At 43.2% G+C, this 6,336-nt stretch overlaps 1 pseudogene across 1 annotated transcript; it reads left to right on the top strand.

Annotated features, from left to right (window-relative positions):
* Nucleotides 1-914: 914 nt before the first annotated feature.
* LOC311101563 (olfactory receptor 4S2-like) lies at nucleotides 915-5,426 on the top strand (annotated as a pseudogene). The gene is made up of 2 exons: nucleotides 915-1,567; nucleotides 5,400-5,426. The product of its transcript is annotated as an olfactory receptor 4S2-like (transcript).
* Nucleotides 5,427-6,336: the final 910 nt, after the last annotated feature.

The raw sequence follows: 6,336 nt of genomic DNA, 5'->3' as shown, positions 1-6,336 counted from the left end.
AGGGTACCATTTGGTATGCAGTAAAGACCAGCCATGCCCCTCAGGTCTCTACAGGTTAATAGCTGCATGACTAAAATGTAAATATGGGTATCTGGTCATCCGATTTCTCAATTAAAACGAAATACAGTATATGCAGTATATTTGTTATTATCAAGGAATTATCTGGAATTTGTTAGGACAGAATAAAGTATCCAAAATAGGCAACAGGTTTCTCTTGTGTCCCAGGTAGTTGCCTTTCTGAGGAATACCAAAGCTAGTCATCTGACAGATAGCTGGCACACAGATATCATGTTACATAGAACAGTTTTTTTCTGCTAAGGGGACAGGACAACTTCACCGCATCAAAGGGACGATGTACCGTCAAATCTTGGGTGAGAACCTCCTTCCCTCAGCCAGGGCATTGAAAATGGGTCGTGGATGGGTATTCCAGCATGACAATGACCCAAAACACACGACCAAGGCAACAAAGGAGTGGCTCAAGAAGAAGCACATTAAGGTCCTGGAGTGGCCTTGCTAGTCTCCAGACCTTAATCCCATAGAAAATCTGTGGAGGGAGCTGAAGGTTGGAGTTGCCAAACGTCAGCCTCGAAACCTTAATGACTGAATCTGCAAAGAGGAGTGGGACAAAATCCCTCCTGAGATGTGTGCAAACCTGGTGGCCAACTACAAGAAACGTCTAACCTCTGTGAAGGGTTTTGCCACCAAGTACTAAGTCATGTCAAACACTTATCTCCCTCATTAAAATGCAAATCAATTTAAAACTTTTTTTACATGCGTTTTTCTGGATTTGTTATTGTTATTCTGTCTCTCACTGTTCAAATTAACCTACCATTACAATTATAGACTGATCATTTCTTTGTCAGTGGCAAACGTACAAAATCAGCAGGGGATCAAATACTTTTTTCCCTCACTGTATGTATTTGTTCCTCTGTAATCTGTGTATTAATGGTATCTATGGCGCTTCAGCTTTTTACCCAAAGATACTTTATGACCTTTTATTTTACTCTCATGTGATAACGTACATTGGGTGCATGACCTAGATATTTGTCATTTACTCCTATGCTTTCTGTGAATTCACCAGCTTGACAGTGATGGCATATGAAAAGTATGTTGCCATCTGCAAGCCGTTACAATACCACTCTATCATGACTACTCAAAAAGTGTGGACTGCCTCTTGTAACATGGCTTTTCTAATGGCTAGAAAGTAGCATTGGGATGGGACTAACAGCTAGGTTACCCCTCTGTGGCGTCGAAATCGATAATCTCTACTGCTCAAACTCAGCGGTCATGAAGCTCTCATGTGTGGATACCACTCTGACCAACCTCTGTGGCTTCATTGTCACGTTTTCTCATGTCTCTCAAACAATACTCATCCTGATTTCCTATGTGAACATCATCAAAGCGTCTTTGCGTTCCCGGGCAGAGAGGAGGAATTTCATGCAGACCTCATCTGATCACGCTGACTAACTTCACCATATCCATCACCTTCGATGTGATGTATGCTCACTACGGCAGCTACCCCAGCCTGCTGGCCCTGAGGAATATCATGGCGGTAGAGCCTCCTCTGGTGAACCCTATCATAGCTCCAAGATGGCGTAGGAGTGCGGTCGTGTTCTTCTATTTTTCATACATATTTCCCTATCACACTTTTCATCCTGCTACTAAATATACTCTCCTGAAACCCGCCTCACTCAATGTGGAACGGATTCTATTATTTACTCACCTTTACCTAGAATCTCCAGTTGAAACTAGCTAGCCAGCTAACTAGCTACTTGCTATTAGCCACCGTTAGCTGTTTTCACCCAGAACATTGGATTTTCTGCCAGAATAACTAAATCACTGGACCCTAACACCGGATCGCAACTAGCTATCTACAACCAAATGGACGTTGCTTTAGGCCAGGGTTCTTCAATTCCGGTCCTGGAGGGCCAAAACACCTCTGTTTTTCATCCTCTCCTTCTAATCAGGGGCTAATTCAGACCTGGGACACCAGGTGAGTGCAATTAACTACCAGGTAGAAATAAAAAACAGAAGTGTTTCGGCCCTCCAGGACTGGAATTGAAGAACCCTGCTGTAGGCTAATCACCACTGCCCCTGAAGCAAGCACCAGTTAGCCTTGAGCCAGGCCCATATCCCGGCTCTCTACCTCTTTGTCTACCGGACGGGAGTAGCCAGCTAACTAGCTACTTGCTATTAGCCACCGTTAGCGTTTTTTTACCATTGTCCGTGGCCTGCACTACCTACCAGCCAGCTCTAGCCTGGACTATTATCAGCCAGTCTGCACTGTCTGCACAGCGCGTTATCGACCCAGAACATAACGGATTTTCTGCCGGAATCACTAAATCACTGGACCTTTAACACCTGATCATCGCAACTAGCTAGCTGCAACCAAATGGATGTTGTTGTTGGCTAATCAGCCTTGAGCTAGCCTCGAGTCCGGCACATCTCCCGGCTGTCTACCGGACAGGCCCATCTAGAGTCGACACGGAGCCCCGCCGATCCATCACGACTGGTCTGCCGACGTAATCGTCTGTGGTTTCAACAGGCTTCCTGTTGCGACGACCACGAAGATCCATCTGCTAGCCCCGGCCCGCTAGCACACGGAAACAACAGCCGTACTTCCTGCTCGCTGTGCTTTAGCACCAATTCAAACTGCTCTAGGACTCACATATTGCTGTTCACTTGACCTTATGATCACTCAGCTGCACAGCTGATGCCTGCTGGACTGTTCCTTTACACGGTACCCTGTCCTGTTTATCTGTTTAGCCTCAGCCCAAACTTTCATCGTCATTACCAGTTGTTGTCTTAGCTCTCTTTAATAACACCTGTGATTGCTTTATGCCTCTCTCCCATGTCAATATGCCTTGCCTATTGCTGTTCCAGTTAGTTCTTATTATACAATTTGAATATAGAACCCCAAGTCATTCTCAAACTGTCTCAAATAGCTCCTTTGTTCCACCCCCCATACACGCTGAGACCAGCTCAATCGGTGCCTCCAGTGATGCTATCTCTTTCATTGTTACCCAACGCTTAGGTTTACCTCCACTATACTCATATCCTTCCATATCCTTGTCTGTACATAATGCCCTGAATCTATTCTACAACGCCCGGAAATCTGCCCCCTTTATTCTCTGTACCCAACGCACTAGAAGACCAGTTCTTAAAGCCTTTAGCCATATCCTTATTCTAGTCCTCCTCTGTTCCTCTGGTGATGTAGAGGCTAACCCAGGCCCTGCAGCCCCCAGTATCACTCTTACTCCCCAGGAGTTATCATTTGTTGACTTCTATAACCGTAAAAGCCTTGGTTTTCTGCACGTTAACATCAGAAGCCTCCTTCCTAAGTTTGTGTTATTCACTGCGTTAGCACACTCCGCCAACCCTGATATTCTAGCAGTGTCTGAATCCTGGCTTAGGCCACCAAAAATTCAGAAATTTCCATCCCCAACTACAACATTTTCCGTCTAGATAGAACTGCCAAAGGGGGTGGAGTTGCAATCTACTGTAGAGATAGCCTGCAGAGCTCTATCATACTATTCAGGTCTGTGCCCAAACAGTTTGAGCTCCTACTTCTAAAAATCCACCTTTCCAGAAATAAGTCTCTCACTGTTGCCGCTTGCTACAGACCCCCCTCAGACCCCAGCTATGCCCTGGACACCATATGTGAATTGATTGCCCCCCATCTATCCTCAGAGTTCGTACTGCTTTGTGACCTAAACTGGGATATGCTTAATACCCCGGCCATCCTACAATCCAAACTAGATGCCCTCAATCTCACACAAATTATCAATGAACCTACCAGGTTCAACCCTAAATCTGTAAACATGGGCACCCTCATAGATATCATCCTGACTAACTTACCCTCGAAATACACCTCCGCTGTCTTCAACCAGGATCTCAGCGATCACTGCCTTACTGCCTGTGTTCATAACGGGTCCGCGGTCAAACGACTACCCCTCATCACTGTCAAACGCTCCCTAAAACACTTTAGCGAGCAGGCCTTCCTAATTGACCTGGCTCAGGTATCCTGGATGGATATCGATCTCATTCCGTCAGTAGAGGATGCCTGGTTGTTCTTTAAAAGTGCCTTCCTCTCAATCTTAAATTAGCATGCCCCATTCAAAAAATTCAGAACTAAGAACAGATATAGCCCCTGGTTCTCCTCAGACTTGACTGCCCTTGACCAGCACAAAAACATCCTGTGGCGTACTGCATTAGCATCGAATAGTCCCCGCGATATGCAACTTTTCAGGGAAGTCAGAAACCAATATACACAAGCAGTTAGGATAGCAAAGGCTAGCTTTTTCAAACAGAAATTTGCATCCTGTAGCACTAACTCCAAAAAGTTTTGGGACACTGTAAAGTCCATGGAGAATAAGAGCACCTCCTCCCAGCTGCCCACTGCACTGAGGCTAGGAAACACTATCACCACCGATAAATCTACAATAACCGAGAATTTCAACAAGCATTTTGCTACGGCTGGCCATGCATTCCACCTGGCTACCACTACCCCGGCCACCAGCTCTGCACCCTCCGCTGCAACTTGCCCATGCCCCCCCCACTTCTCCTTCACACAAATTCAGACAGCTGATGTTCTGAAAGAACATTTGTAATACAAAAAAGTATTATATTTGTGGTAAAAGTTGATTGTGATATAATTAAGGTTAAAAAAAGATATGCTATGAGGGTGTGGTGCCTGGCCTTAGTTGCTACATCCATTTTTGGATTCATAGATTAATGATATAAACTCAATGATTCTTGAAGAATATAACTTATAAATGCCTCATGAGCTTAGTTCAACTGTCTTACCCCATCAGATGGGTATACTACAAAGCAAGATTAATGACAGCTAACTTTGATAAGCAATCAGAAACTATTTATTTTCTGGTTCATTAACAAAGCTAAACTTAGATATGTATTCTTGTTTGTTTAATATATTAGACCAAGCACATTTCAAGCGTATTTTTCACAAAAATTCAAAGTTATGAGAATATTTAGGCACGTTAGCTGGATAACGGCTTTGTAGTATAACCCTCTGAACCCAAAATGTATGCTTTTTTTACTCCAATGTTTGTAAACGACGTGAACATATAGACAACCGTCACCCACGAGGCATCGTTACCTGTCACTCCACAAAAGCCGCGGCCCTTGCAGAGGAAGGGAAACAACTACTTAGAGCGAGTGACATCACTAATTGTACGCTAGCGCACACCGCCAACTAGCTAGCCATTTCACATCCGCTAGACATGCCATGTTTAATGTACTATTTTCTATGAATGATTGTATTTCTATAGAATTTAAGCAAGGCTTTGAACACCCCAGATAGGCCTGTGTTTCAAAATGGTATCTGTTTTTCTCTATATGGTTTCCTTGACTCTGAGAATATCTTTAATTTCCCCCAGTGTAGCGATGGGATGGATGGAGATTAAATTAAATTGAAATTCAGAATGTAATATTTCTGTTCATTATTCTTGTTTATTCATTTTATATTACTCTAAATGTGTAGCCTACATTCAACCATACTTTCTAGTTACATGCATATTATGATTATTGCATTAATGAAATAATGAATTGCCTTCAAAAGCTGTCGTGATGATCCATTTATTTTGAGAAATACACAGAGGAAGAGGCCTGGTTAAGAACATAAATAGTGCGTTATCACAACTATAAATAAAAATGATTTTACAGCATTGTCCCCACAAGCATTATTGACATAATTTATTTTCGGAGAATATTAAGAATAAAGCACACTTGACAGAGTAGCTTTGCATATTGTTGTTCAAATAGCATATATGGTAGGTTACCCAGTGGCTCACCAGGAGGAGGATTGGCCATTCTTGTTATAACATTTGGAAGATGAACGAGATAAGTCACAGTGACACAAATGAGAGATCTCACACTGACCATTTTAGTCACCCTAGCAGAGCTGGTTAGACTTGTTTTCAAGTTATCTAGAGAGGTGAGTGACTATAACGCAGGTTAGCGTTTTTCATCATGAATCTTGATCTGGAGGCAGCCACAAAGCCACTAGCTGGCACAGCCACAAAGTCAAAATCTGATTTTAAACCTAACCTTAACCACACTGCTAACCCTAATGCCCAGTGGCAACCCATCATTCAGGGCAGGTGGGGCTGAACACCACATTTTTAGCTTGCCTGTTTTGCATGTTATTTTAGCATTAATATGTGTCACATATCAGTTTGCAAACAATATAAAAAAACGAAAACAATCATGAGTCAATAAAGCTGCATACAAACATGGTCTCTTTTTTGCTTTCTTGAGTAAGGCAGCTCCAAAATGCAGGTGTTTCAGCCTAGCTCAGTGCTTTCTGTGATGGTG

The sequence above is a fragment of the Coregonus lavaretus genome (assembly GCF_964263955.1).
Source record: "Coregonus lavaretus genome assembly, chromosome: 26".
In the NCBI taxonomy this organism is placed as follows: domain Eukaryota; kingdom Metazoa; phylum Chordata; class Actinopteri; order Salmoniformes; family Salmonidae; genus Coregonus; species Coregonus lavaretus.
This window is presented reverse-complemented; position numbering and strand designations above follow the sequence as displayed.